At 42.3% G+C, this 13,576-nt stretch overlaps 1 protein-coding gene across 2 annotated transcripts in view; it reads right to left on the reverse strand.

The window, feature by feature from the left end:
- Window positions 1–13,338, reverse strand: part of zmiz1a (zinc finger, MIZ-type containing 1a) — a 141,769-nt gene extending 128,431 nt beyond the window's left edge. Inside the window, exon 1 of one of the 2 annotated variants that reach the window (XM_086093289.1) lies at window positions 13,042–13,338. The gene's annotated coding sequence lies outside the window, so the exon portion shown is untranslated. The remainder of the gene's footprint in view (window positions 1–13,041) is intronic. The other variant, XM_086093291.1, reaches the window with a different exon arrangement.
- Window positions 13,339–13,576: the final 238 nt, after the last annotated feature.

The raw sequence follows: 13,576 nt of genomic DNA on the forward strand, positions 1-13,576 counted from the left end.
AATGACTATTTTTGGGTACTAGATGGCAGCGATGACTCTCTTTGGACAAGATCGGGTAGGCGTCAGTAGAAGACGTGAGGCGGAGCTAGAGTGTTGAGGGGAGAATGGCTGAGGAAGCGAAAATGGCGACCGGTTGCAAGCAGCTCACGCTTGAGCATTTTTTTCAAAGACGAAAAGCATCGACCAATGCTAAAGACCACATTGATGATGATGATGGTGACTCCGAGGTTGACGCCGAAGTTGGAAGCGTTGACGCCGAAGTTGGAAGCGTTGAGGCCGAAGTTGGAAGCGTTGACGCGGCGGCTTCGATCACATCGTAAAGCCTCACCGGCTAGCGATGCTAACGGCGGAAAACGTGGTGCACAACCGAGCACTTCTGCACAGGCGGACATTCAATCGGACGATGAAGAGTACCCCGAGTCAAATGCATATTCATCGGAGGAGTGGGCACAGTCTGATCACGGAGAAGACACTGGTTCTGGAATACGATGCCACCATGAATGGAGTGGATAAGATGGATCAGAACATCTCTTACCACCCAGTATAGGAACTGAAGGACATGAGGAAGCCAGACGTAACACCAGGTCACCGTATCATGATCCTGAGAGTAGACTTGATGACAACATGGCCAAACACACACTGCAGTATATACCTGCTACTCCCCGGAAAAAAAGGCCGGCCAGAAAGTGCACGTGAAGGGGCAATCGCAGTGAAACTAATCTGTGGTGCAAATCCTGCTGCGTCCCCTTGCACGCAGGGGAGTTTTACACAATATACCTCACAAAAAGAAAAACTGTGTAGTTGAAACATCCACACAATTGTAAATAGTACCACAGTTGCACACATTTGTAAATAGTTTGCCAAATTGTTTTGTCAAATTGTTACACTGTTGAATGTAAATAAACGTATTTTGCTATCAAAAAAACACTTTTTCATTGTTGGTGGTAGTGTTTTACAGAAGTAAAGCACTGTTTAGGTGTTTGTGGCATCATTCATGGAAAAAAAAAGGTGTCAAATTCACTAGAGTGCATGAAATAATATTGTTTCACAAAAAGCTTGATTTCTCCGTATTTTGGTCCAAAACAGAGCATGAGAGTTCAATCTTTCATTTGGTAGTCTCTGTGTTTCCATAGTCCAAACACAACATTTTCTGTGGACCTTGAAAGATCAATCAAAATGCTTAAATCAGCTGGCACCCACATATCCTCTTTTCTGAAAATGCTTGGCAGTCAAAGAGTTAAACAAGGGCAAGGCATTGAAATGATGGCTAACGATGACTTAATCCAGAATACGACCTGTGGGTCACATTCGGCATGTCCACTGTCTCTATCTGACCCACGAAAAAACCTTTATAAAGTCAAAATAAAATGGAAAACGGGGACCGTCGTAAACCGTGGTCCAGCTGTACACTACTTTGAGTTAGACTCCGTGGATACAAAAATACAAGTAGCTATCAGTGGTCAAGGAGCCAAAGCATTCAAAGCTGCATTGATTTTCTTTCCTCCCGCACACATTTGTGCATGGTCACCCAATACCCTTTCAAATCATAAAACACAGGCAGGCTTTTGTCGATAATGTTTTGCCGGATAATTAGCGAGCCGACGCGGACAATAATGAACATTGTTTGGAGGCCAATCGCTGGCAGTGTATCACCGCTCTCTCTTCAGAGCGCACGTGATTAGCCTGTTCTCATTACGGATGTGATAAACGACGACTTCTGTCGTGGCTTTGGTTCGCAGGGAGGACACACTTGCATGGGGAGATTATCACAAAATGGTGGGACGTGATTGTTCCTCAAGTAGAACTGAGGATAAACTTATCTTAAAACTTAACTTAGCTTAAATGAAGTATAAAGTAAAAATGTGTTAACCCAGAGGTTCTTAACCTTGTTGGAGGTACTAAACCCCACCAGTTTCCTTTCATTCATCATTATTGATTGGTAAAATACATATATAAAAGAAATAGGGATTACTGGTGAACAAAATTAACAGGGAGAGTGGCCTTTGCATCGAATCTGTCTCTCTTCAGAGGTCCCAGAATTTAACCCTGTGGGACACCATGCGTTCCGTTATACATGTGAAATCATATATCACATATTCATCCGGAAATGTTGAGAAAATGCTCAAATTTGATTGTCGGCACGCATGTACACAGCTATCGGCCACTTTGAACCGTATATTGGAAATGTCGCAGTCTAATAGAGAGGACTTTGAAATCAAAATCTGTTGCTGCTTTACTTGTCTCGTTGTCTCACTATCCTTTTCGCACCAGACCTTTTTTCTTCCGAAAGCTCACTGTGGTTTAAAATATGCCTCCTTTATCTGAGCCGCCCAGACGGGAGAATGAAAGGGATGTCGGTCCTTAGAACCCTGGGAAAGCGCTTTGGCTCTCGCGCCAGTGTCAAAACGGAGGGGAGGGCACAGAGCGGGCAAATACAAACACATGGCACGCACTAATGGAGTTTTCTTACACAAGTTATATATTTTAAACAGTTCTCAGCATGATGTAGTTAAGATGTATGCCACTCGAAACTACAACCACACAATAACAAATATTTTAAGTAAATATTTTTGGACAATGTCGCTTAACATAAAACCAAACTGGGGTGCTATCCTTACTTAATTGCAAACATATGGAGGTCTCTAATCAAACGAAAACTTTATTTATATCATGTAAAGATAACGTGTTTTTTTTGTTTGTTTGTTTTTTTTTTTTTTGTTTGTTTGTTTTTATTAAACAAGGTTAGCATATATTCAGTGGGAAATTACCAGACTTTTCCACCTTTTAACACTATCATATCGCAGTCATAGAAAGTATCAAAAAGCAGTTCAGGAACAATATTTATTCAATAACATCAGAACAAATATTTCAATTAATAATCATGCTGATGCTGTTTATTCAATTTATAAATGTGTCCAGAATGTTTTAGTAGTTTAAAGGGATACTTGACTCATTAAGCCATTTTCAGTAGTAAAAAGTTAGTATTTTGTGCAGAATGAATTTGAATGACTACATTATATTTTTCTATACAATTATTACCTTTTAAAAAGTAATTTTTCCACTTGCTGTCGACTGAAGATTACATCACCTGTACTGAGGAAGTAGGTAACAACCAATCACGGCTCACCTGTTTTCTGGGTTTGGTCAGCAAACTGAGCCATGATTGGTCATTACCTACTTCCTCAGCACAGGTGATGTCATCTTCAGTCAACGGCAAGTGGAAAATTTAGTTTTTAAAGGTATTCATTCTACATGAAAAAAATGAAGTTATCAAATTCATTCTGGACAAATATATTAACTTTATAATATATAAAGTTAAAATATTAACTTTTGACTGCTGAAAATGGCTCAATGAGTCAAGTATCCCTTTAAATTCGCTATAACAAACTCCACTCTGACCGACCAATCAGAGGAGAGAAAAATGTCGGGTTCAACAAAGGTCAGCACCCTAGCCATCTGTGAGGATGAATTTGACATCTGATTGGTTAAAAGAACTGTCCTAATACACTTGAAGTTACATTGGCCAGCACTACTAATTCGGAAGGCCCTGGGTAGATTACATTTACATGACAACACATACAAGCTGAAATCTGATTGGACAAAAAAGCAGTGCAGCCAAGAGAAACGCTATGAAATGAACAACAATTCTAATGAGAAAAAAATTGAAATTTAGGTTGTAAATGTAGGTTAGTGGGACTACTTGTCATGTAAAGACTGTGAAGATAACTACACACAAGAATGTGGGGCGATCATGGAGTCTCCTGGAACGCCAATTGTTGTTAAAAACCACATACTCTTATAACTTAATTTACAACAGGTGGTAAAGGTATGGAGTTTTGGTTAGCAACACAGTAGAAATGAACACTGAACTAAGTGCCCTAGAATAGATGACTATTGGGGCACGGCATGTAAAATTGTCTCCTAATCAATGGGCCGCTGGTGCCATAAAGCAAAAAGAAGCATTTTGTCTGTGCGCCTGTGCCTAGCAAATGAAAACTACTGTTCAATACCGAGCAAATTGTAGCCACGTGAAAGCTTTGGCACGATGCAGGAGCAGCTATTGCATGACTCCCCGTCGGCGAAGAATAAATGCTGTCCTTTTGCATTAGTAAATCCTGCCTAATTTTCCTTGTCATAAAACAACTAAGTATGTATCCCCGGAGGCGATGTTGGACACGCCTTCAGAGAATCTTCGCCATCACTCCGCTGCTCCCACGCAAACCTCAGCCACCAAACTAGTCGCTCTGCGTGCACATAGACAGGCGAGTGTTTAGAAAGCCCAATCGGATCATGAATGCGTCATTCTTTCTTGATAAACCACACTGGCAAAAATATGTTTGCTATTTATAAACATCTCAGTGGATACGAACAATAAAACAGCTTCTTCTTTTTTTAAAGCACAAAATTATCTGTTGGTTGAATTTTCTTTCTTGGACATTTTAACCCCCGCCTCCTTTTTGCACACCCACTCGCTCCCCTTGCAAATCTCTTTGCAAACAATTTGATTGGCCCAGCAGTGTCATGCTGGAGGAGTTACAAAGGACACAATTGGTCTGTGTGATCCTCTATGTTTACATTTACTACTGTTGTGTGGAGATACTACGAGCTCCTGGAACTTTGCTCCTCACCGCTTGCTTGCCTCGCACGCACGCACCCACGCACCCACTCACTCGCAAACCCCTTTATAAATACTTTGATTGGCTGAGTTGTTAGTGCACTCACAAAGCTGCTTTGAATAAAGTTCTTGTGTGAATAAATTTATGACCGGTAAAGACTTTCTTCCTGGAATTTCACTCCTTGGGGCTTAGTTGACATACCCACTTGCTCCACTCACAAATCTCTTGATATTCTGTAACTGTGATCTGTTTGCCTTATTTGTGGTTAGTAGTTACAATGCACACGAAGAAAATACATTTTTCCCTTGTATTCCTTTGCTCATGCCTACCTCACACCAGGGTTATAATAGCTTTGGATTTTTCATTAGGAAGTAAGTTTGTCAGTTTTTATTAGTTTAAATTTTGGGGGAAATGCTTTTTTTTTCCTTTTTTTCCCAATTTTTTTTAATGCTTCTTTTTGACTGTCTATCTTCTGTAGGGATGTACAAAAATAGCAAAATAAATCATTTCAAATGAACCCCGAAAGATCATGTATATTAATTGACGTGGTTAAATCAATCATATGATTAAGTGTTGCATTGCATCTGATTGCTCTGCATTTTTGCTTTGTGCCTACTGTGAGCAAAGGCTAGTTTAAATCCCCAAGAAGTTGCATTGGTTACATAGGTCAGACTCAAAGCCTTTTTCAAGCTTTCTTCCATGAACTCAGCCTAGTAATTTGCTTTATAGACAGGACCGTCTACAGTAACACTTGGCAATAACTCAAGCTCCAGGTAAGCGTCAAGAAAGCGAGTCCCAGCACAGTCCTGGGAGGCTGCCTGGCAAATGGACCCACGTGGGCTTCTTTGCAAGGTGTGAGAAGCTCTTCCGGGCACGCTCCGGTATCAGAAGGCACAAGGCAAACACAGCCGACCGCCGGCTGAAACAGTAAACCTACTGACCCAGCGTGAAGAGGCGACTAATTAGTGACTGTACTTACAAAAAGAGCAGGAGGGAGGATGAGAGGGACAGGAAAGGAGGGAGGCTGCAAGGCGCAGTTGGAGGATGAGAACAATGAGTTTGTTTAGCTTAAACAGGATTTACGAGCCCAAACAGACACACGCCAACGCCACTCACTCAGACACATACTATCTCGTCTCTTGTCTTTCCAACACAGCTGAGGATTTAATCGGCAGTGGTGGAAAGAAAGCGAGAGCGTAATTGCTTATGATAGTGAGAAGTATTGAGTCCAGGAGGGAAGACAGAAGGAACATTTTGTTCCTCCGACTCTTGCATTGTTCCCGGTGAGGCCCGACTTGTCATTTATGATTCAAGGGCCCGGGAACAGGATGTGGTCATTGTGTCGTCTCATGCACTAGTTTCTCAAAGAACATCCAATCAAACATGCATGAGATGGTGACAGGGTGGGCGAGCAACTTCTCTCGGCACTCTGTCTCACTCGGCTTGCTCAGAAAAGCACTTAGACGACTGTGTGCCCCCCCCCCCTTTCCCACCCGATGTTGGGGTAAGTCAAGGGTGAAGGGAGAAGGTGGATGCGAGTTGACGCTTCGCCTGTTTTCCACATATCAAACATCAGGAACACACGTAGGAGAAAAGAAACGTCACGAATGTAACAAGCACTGAAGTGCAAATTGAATCACTGTTGTACAAATATTTTTTTAGAATATCAATTTGGTAATAATCATTTAGAAGCTTACAGTTGTGTCTTTAGTGTCTTTATTATAGAACTGTCAAATTTCATCGATTAATTGACAAGTGCAGAGATGGCAAATCCAGGTCCAGAAAGTAAAAACCCTGCCACAGTTTGGCTTTAGCCCCTGATGCTAGCTAGCTAGCTCCCTAAGCATCAGGGGCTAAAGCCAAACTGTGGCAGGGTTTTTACTTTCTGGACCTGGATTTGCCACCTTTGCAAGTAATCGATTATCAAATTAACCAACAACTAATCACTGGTTAATAAACAGTAATCAGGGAAAATAATGCTTTTGTAATACACTTTAATGCAAAATTAAAATGAATCTGAATAGTCTATTAATCGATTGAAAAATCAATAGATTAATTGATTCTAAAAAATATTCCAAAGTGACAGCACTACTTAATTGTAGCAACCATAACTATTAAAGGAGCACAACGTTAGCTTCACCATATGTGCCATAATTTGTAATTAAAACAAAAGTGAAGTTCTTTCAGTTAAATATGTGGGGGGAAAATTAGGAAGGTGCATGTGTGACACAAATTATCTTCGCACTACACCTTTGTCACTCAACATTATTAACAAAATGAATGAATGTTTTCTTGCTTTTACATTTTACTGGCAGCTATTAACATTTTTACCCTTGTATGGTCATTAGAAATGTTAAAATGTTATTTAACAACATTGCCTACACAGTTCAATTAGCCTGCAACTAAAAAAAATTATGTGAACATTATTTCCACTGGGGATTTCCAAATACACACAATCAACCATTCAATATCCCTTTTGCTCAAGTCTATTTTTATACAGCATGTATCCTCATTAGGGTCACGGCACGGGTAAGCTGGTGTCTATCCCAGATGACTTTGCGGCAGGAGGATGGTACACCATGGACTGGTCACCAGCCAATCACAAGGCACAAAGACAAACAATCATTCACATTCACATTGACACAACAAGCCTAACATGAATATTTTTGGAACTCTAGGAGGAAGTTGGCATATCAGGAGAAAACCAACAAATCTCAAGAAATCCCTAAGCACGGGGAGAACATGCAAATTCCAGGAAGGCTGGAGCTGAGATTCACACCACAAACTTCATTAGGCAGACCTGACCTGCATGAACTCTAAAAGTTGTTTTGTTTGTTTTTTACTCCAAGGAGGGTCATTGAATATGAATGTTGCAATTTAGCACTTTAGCAGAGAATGTATGTCATTGTGCCTGCAGCTTTGCACTTTAAAAGAGCATCCAAATTGCTCTTCACTGCATTAACAACTGACAGATAAATGTCACATTCACAACTACCTAGTATTAAATAAGGTTGTTTGTAGCACTATTACCCATATAAAAGGTATTTTAAACGTGTTGATCTTTAAATGAGATTACATCAAAGCCCCACTGAATCAGACTTGATCACTTGGTGCCAACAGCTGACAAAGACAATGTTCATACCGTTACTTGAGGTGAAATCACATTCCATATGGCAGACGCTCATGTTTAAGCTTGTGAGACATGAGAAGACAATGTTGTTTCATCACTGGGTCTACACACACAGTGTTAAGTGAGGTTAGAGTCATGTTACAGGCAACTAGAAATGTGACTTTTTCCCCATTGTGTCCACGTTTGTCTCATTTCACCACGTGGTAAAAAGCGTTTTATTTACAGCATTATCCTTTACCTTGCAATTACTCAGCTTGCACTAGAAGGTAGTTTAACTGTAAACTGTATGGCTAGAATTACAACAACCTTTACGTCGCATAATGCATCTGACATCAAGGGCACAACCTCGGCTCACGTTGAACCTTTCCACTGAAAACATCTCTTTCAGCCCTAATTCTCCAAACGAAATCTTTAAAACGCTCCGAGGCGAGGCGCGTTTTATAGAAGAGACTCAAAACTAAGAATGATAAAAAAGTAGCACGAGACAGGCTGCCTGGCACACGAGTGGGAGGGGCTTAAAAAGAAAAAAAAGCTGACAGCAGTCTAACGCCAAAAAATCAAGAATCCGTGTCAAGTGGAGACGAGTATTTCTCGGCAATGCAGCGTGAGCAGTTAGCTGAAATGTCAGCCTGTCAAAACATTGATTAGCTTTTGCCAGGTCTTAAACAATTAGCTGTGGACACACTCACACTCAGCAACATGGACTGTGCTGCAAGCAAAATTGCTGAGTAACATAAAGCTAATAAACCATGGTACATTGAACACATCATCCGGAACATGTTAAACAGAAACAAAACAACAACAATGGAAGAGATCAAGAATCTCTTGTATATGAGAGTCTCTTGTATTTACTTCTGTTGGCCAAAATAAGGAGACAAATTTTACTCAAGACATAACTGCAAGTAGCGACTATGGCTAACAATACAGAGCTAAGGCGGTAGTAACAGAGTTAGCTAACATAAGCGTGTTTATTTTCACCTTTTTTAGCGTTAGTATCCTCCAAATCACAATGACGATAACAAATCCTGCTTGAACAATAAAGGTTTGATTAACTTGCTACTCTGACCAATTACGAGCAGCAGTACCTGTTTTTTCCAGTGGAAAAGGTTTACTGAAGACATAGTTACAAAGTAACAACTATGGCTAATAATATAGAGCTAAGGCGGTAGTAACAGTTAGCCAACATTAGTGTGTTTATTTTTGTCTTTTTTAGCTTTAGTATCCTCCAAATCCCAATGACGATGACAAATCCTGCTTGAACAATAAAGGTTTGATTAACTTGCTACTCTGACCAATTACGAGCAGCAGTACCTGGTTTTTCCAGTGGAAAAGGTTTACTGAAGACAGTTACAAAGTAACAACTATGGCTAATAATATAGAGCTAAGGCGGTAGTAACAGTTAGCCAAAATTAGCGTGTTTATTTTTGTCTTTTTTAGCTTTAGTATCCTCCAAATCACAATGACGATGACAAATCCTGCTTGAACAATAAAGGTTCGATTACCTTGCCACTCTGACCAATTACGAGCAACAGTACCAGGTTTTGCCAATGGAAAGGTTAGCACAGATGATTCAATTTGGCAAACTATTTACAAATGTGTGCAACTGTGGTACTATTTACAATTGTGTGGATGTTTCAACTACACAGTTTTTCTTTTTGTGTAGTATATTGTGTAAAACTCCCCTGCGTGCAAGACCACAGATTAGTTTCACTGCGATTGCCCCTTCGCGTGCACTTTCTTGCCGGCCTTTTTTTCCGGGGAGTAGCAGGTATATACTGCAGTGTTTGTTTGGCCATGTTGTCATCAAGTCTACTCTCAGGATCATGATACGGTGACCTGGTGTTACGTCTGGCTTCCTCATGTCCTTCAGTTCCTATACCGGGTGGTAAGAGATGTTCTGATCCATCTTATCCACTCCATTCATGGTGGCATCGTAGTCCAGAACCAGTGTCTTCTCCGTGATCAGACTGTACCCCCTCCTCCGATGAATATGCATTTAACTCGGGGTACTCTTCATCGTCCAATTGAACGTCCGGCTGTGCAGAAGTGCTCGGTTGTGCACCACGTTTTCCGGCGTTAGCATCGCTAGCCGGTGAGGCTTTACGACGTGATCGAAGCCGCCGCGTCAACGCTTCCAACTTCGGCGTCAACCTCTGAGTCACCATCTTCATCATCAATGTGCTCTTTAGCATTGGTCGATGCTTTTCGTCTTTGAAAAAAATGCTCAAGCGTGAGCTGCTTGCAACCGGTCGCCATTTTCGCTTCCTCAGCCATTCTCCCCTCAACACTCTAGCTCCGCCTCATGTCTTCTACTGACTCCTACCCGATCTTGTCCAAAGAGAGTCATCGCTGCCATCTAGTGCCCATAAATAGTCATTATACTAACTCGATCTGCTTGATACTTTCAGCACAGCTGGCCAAGGCTTTCCTTTACCCCCCCCCCCCCAAAAAAAACATGGTTAACGTATTTTAACGTTTTTGGCGGCACTCATTTGGATTTTTCTAAACGTTATTAAACGTTTTTGGCGGTCAAAGAGTTAATTCTAACTTTTTTTTTCTTTTTTTGACTTCAGCAGGCAGATCTTGGAGGCATCTTGGACACTAATTGTAGTCTATCGCTATAACCTAAGCTACAGCATTAGCAAAGTCATAATTCCAGTAAATACTTCTACAAAAAAACAATTTCTATACCATAAATAGAAAACAATCAGTATGCCTTTTTGGGCCATGTCATGATGTTATTTTTAGATTTGTGTGTAAACTAGTTGGAGTCACATTGAAGTTTCATCATTACAGCACATATTTGTCAGAAAAACACTTATTTGAAAAAAACCATGATAAACAGTAAGTGCTTGAATGTCATTTGTGTGGCTCATCGTAAACCAAGGACCTCCGTAGTCAGGTTTCACAATATCCAAACTTACAAACTTCTCCTTATAGAGGAACTGGCTCTCCCTGAGTGGTGATACACAGATTAGCACCGTGTTTAAACAGACTTCGAAGCCCCCCAAAATGTGATCGAGTGGGAGTGTTGGGAAGCATTTCGCCTGCTCAGTGAATCAGGCACTCTTCTGTCTTGCCTCACAGCCTGGCTGGCTGGAGAGAGGCCCCAGGAGGGACAACAGAAGGAAAGCAAGCGCACACATAAACACGCGCACTTCCAAGTTTCAAACAGTTGCACATGGCTTTAATTCCTCGCCCTCTTTCCAGCGCGATTTATCAGGTAACCTGCTCGGAGCGAGCGTGCAGCCTCTTCGTCACTTAACGACGCTTTAGCTGGAAATGAAAGGACAAAACAAGTGCACACAAAAAGTGCTCATTAACGTGCTGCAGCTGACAAGTGTTGCTGCTGAAACAAATTCATTACATCATCAATTACCAACACTGGAGGGTGCACCGCCCCACGCACTCCGCGTTTCCCTTCCTTTCCCTCCAAAAAAGCTGTTTACTCTCTCTCCAAGATGCAGGGATTGGACACCTGCAATCCAGCGCAACACTGCTGCAACACAAAAACCTGAACACAGTTGCGCTTGTTGTTCTTTGGTTTGACATACTGCCAGAAAAGGTGTTTTATCGAGGACGGCGCGTTCTAATTGCACGCCAAGATTATTTCTGATCCCGTTAAGACGTCCTCCAAAGGAATGAATAAACGGGCACTCCAACACCCAACCCCCCACCCCTCCACACACCCAACCATGCACCAGGGCCTGCGCTCTTCCCCGGCTGGCCTCACATCCAGACGGAGGAATTTAATGGGGAGGATCCTGCAGGGGGACTCTAACAGCTTGGACAAATGTGCCTTGCCTCTGCTGCTGCTAGTTCAGTGATTCCGTGTCAAGGCGCCCAGGTGTTTCTCCACATGTGCACTGACATGTTGTGCAAAGAGATTACACTTACACCTGTGCATTGTGTCATTTCCATTATTATTAGTGCTGCCAAGGAGATTATGTTTTCATCGCCGTTTGTTTATTTGTTACCATGATGGCGCTTAAAAAAAATACTTAAGGGATATCTACAAAACTTGGCAGAGGGCTGGAGCATGGGCCAAAAAAGAATCCACTGATTCTTGCTGCAGCTTTGCATAAAAGGATCAACGAGTCCTTCATTTAGCAGCGAAGTGAAGCACGGATTGTAATAACAACCAACAATATGCATTTTTTTCCATCTTATTTTTAGACTGTGAAGATTATTTAACCTTTATCCAGACAAAGCTGATCAACTCAAGTAGCCTGTGGACCAAAACTCTCGCCAAACTACAGATAACATCACAAAATGTTAAGACTTTTGTCTTACAATCATTTCATTAACACTGAACACAAGTTGCTGTAGCTTCAAACATGTTAAACATGTTAAAATATAGGCTAGAATCCCCTCAAAAATTGGAACAAGGACCACTTCACTTGAGTTTAGGAACCACCACTGCTATTAAGTATCATACTTTACTGTTACTTTAATAGTTATACCCCTTGATCATCATTTAGACAAAGGAGAACACTAAGGTGTTCAGTGTGGTGCTTAGTAAGATGGGGCAGTCTTGGTTGAGGAAAATGTCATATATTGTTGCCAATTTTCACCATTTATCTATGAAGGTGTTCAATGTAGTGCTTATTATGATGATCCAGCATTGCAGCCCATTAAAAATCCACAGACCACACTATGATAAACACTACCCTTAAGCATCATAATTTGTTGTTAATACTATCTATGAAAGTGTTCAACGTGGTGCTATCCAGCCTTGGCTGAGGTCCCATTAAAGGTGTATCATGTGGGTGCACCCTCAAGGTGACAAATGACACTGATACTGCATTATTATTGTGCAAGGCACAGCAACAGCCCACCGTTGTTATTTGCATTACAACAGGTAGCAGGTACATAAACACAACCTTGTGTGACACATTCTCGCTTTATTAGCGTCAAGTCAAGCCACAGCCATCAGCCGCCGGTGGGTCGCTCGACGGGGCCGGCTGGCTGGCTGGCTGGATGCACCCGGGCGAGGCGCTCAGTGGCGCCGCGACGTGGGAGCCAGGCAGCCGGCGTACAAGCCGCATGCAAAGCGGCCGTCCACGGATGTCCGAACGTCACATCGCACGCACCACAAGCCGACTCGCTCGCTTCGCGTTGCCGATATGAAGCACCGCCAGACCAGCGACGAGGCAGCACCAGCCGACCCAGCCTCTGACGCGACTTCACCCGCTAAAAGGTTCCGAGGAGGTCAGCCTATTGTTAGCAGGTACTACCCGGCCAGCGTGAGCTTGCAGCACGGCTACAAGCTCCGGTACAAGACGCCAAACTTACTTCCAGCTCCGGGGTTCCGAGAGGCGAGTCGTCCTCCGCGACGCTGAAATAAAAAGCCTCCGCGTGTGTGTTTCTTTCTCTCTCGCTCGCTCGCTCGCTCGCTCTCTCGAGCTGCTCCTCCGAGCTCACGGTGCAACTGAGTGACTGAATCAACTACCGTGGAGCACGGCAAGTTGAAGTGTCAGATTACACGGGGCTATTCAGTTACCACCGCTGAGGAGAGGACCGTGCTCGGCGGTGAGGAGGAAAATGTGAGCCGGACTTCCCCTTTCCACACCCCCGCACAAACTCGAGGAGGAGTCTGCCTGCCTCCTTGTAGAGCCCGTGGACGGCAACCTCCGCCAAGGAGTGGGAGTGGGCTTCCTGGAGAGACAAACACATAAGAGTAATGTTTTTTTTTATTTGTCATTTGTCCACACTTTAAGAAGAAATCATAGTTTTTAATGGAACAGGAAATTGAACTATATTTAATGAATGGAAATATAGCCCAATTACACTTTAATTGAAAAGTATTTATATTACATAGATATTTCCA

The sequence above is a fragment of the Leptonotus elevatus genome, chromosome 13 (genome assembly GCF_054856555.1).
Source record: "Leptonotus elevatus isolate MCC_2025b chromosome 13, RoL_Lele_1.0, whole genome shotgun sequence".
Taxonomy (NCBI): domain Eukaryota; kingdom Metazoa; phylum Chordata; class Actinopteri; order Syngnathiformes; family Syngnathidae; genus Leptonotus; species Leptonotus elevatus.